We start from the raw sequence: 1,217 nt of genomic DNA, 5'->3' as shown, positions 1-1,217 counted from the left end.
AAATCTTTCCCACTCCTCAAGGACACCACATGAGCTTGTTGGTGTGGTGGCGGTCCATATCTAGGATGAAAAACTTGAGGAGGCAATGAATGCGGGACTCTTTGTGAGGAAGAGGGGATTTGATTGGCCATGTATGAGTCAAATGTCCTTTGATGTGCTTGGACATTGCTGAGCTCGGTCTTCAAGTTTTTGAATTGTTGATCCACTTGAGCTTCTCTTTTCTCGGCCCTTGCGTTCATTTCTCTTAGCAATTTCTCAATAGAAGAGTTGGGGTTTGGTGGTTCAATGTATTGCTGCTGTTTGTTTTGTGGAGGTGGGTAAGGGTTTTGTTGTTGTTGAAACCCTTGTTGTTGGTTGAAAGGTTGTTGGAACGGTGGGTTTTGTTCTTGGTTGCGGAAATTGTCCCTTTTATGTGGTGGGATGTAATTAGAATTGTCATGTTGTCGTCGACCCCGGAAATTTGAGCCTTTACGTTGATTTTGGTTGTATTGCCTTGAATGATCGGGTTTTGGTGGACGCATGTACTGTGCTTGTTGGTACTTAGGGTCAAATGGTTGCCCTATATAAGAAAGCTTTGGATCTTGATTGGGAAAGGCACGGTAGAAGGTCTCTTGGCGTTGATAAGAGTACCTTAGTCCATCTTGCCCTTGAAGAGCAAAGCACTCTTGTTGGTGTTGGTCATCTTGTGGGATTGATGAGCAATATTCACTTGTGTGCCCAACACCGCCACAATAGTCGCAATTCATTTGTGTAGGGTAATTTCTTGGAGGAGACCTAGGCTCTTGGATATAATATATCTTAGAGTGACTAGGCCCTACCTCTTGAACTTGACGTAATTCCCCTTGCTTCTTTTCCATCTTGAACTCGTCAAACCTCTTGGTCAAGTCATCCAACTTAGCTTTGTACTCCGCTTCTATCTTAGAAGACCCTTAACTCTTCTAGTCAACATCCCTTGCATAACTACTCTCCATCTCGGAAATATTTTGGATCATTTCCGTGATTTGAGCATTGTTCATTTTATCGAAGTTGCCACCGGATGCCGCCACAATCATATCCCAAAACCTTTGCTCAAGGGTTTGGAAAAAGGTTTGGATGGTCATCCATTTTGGGATGTCATGGTGTGGACAAGATGTGAGAAGGTCCCTAAAACATTCCCAAGCTTCACTTAGATTTTCCATGGGCCTTTGCTTGAAGAATTGAATCTCATGTCTAATTCT

General features: G+C 43.2%; 1 non-coding gene across 1 annotated transcript; it reads left to right on the top strand.

The window, feature by feature from the left end:
- The first annotated feature begins 1,110 nt into the window (after positions 1-1,110).
- LOC141635721 (small nucleolar RNA R71) lies at positions 1,111-1,217 on the top strand. The gene has a single exon (XR_012540386.1). It is a non-coding gene; the product is annotated as a small nucleolar RNA R71 (small nucleolar RNA).

Source organism: Silene latifolia, chromosome Y, assembly GCF_048544455.1.
Source record: "Silene latifolia isolate original U9 population chromosome Y, ASM4854445v1, whole genome shotgun sequence".
Taxonomy (NCBI): Eukaryota; Viridiplantae; Streptophyta; class Magnoliopsida; order Caryophyllales; family Caryophyllaceae; genus Silene; species Silene latifolia.
The sequence above is the reverse complement of the archived record's forward strand: the minus strand, read 5'-3'. Positions and strand labels throughout refer to the sequence as shown.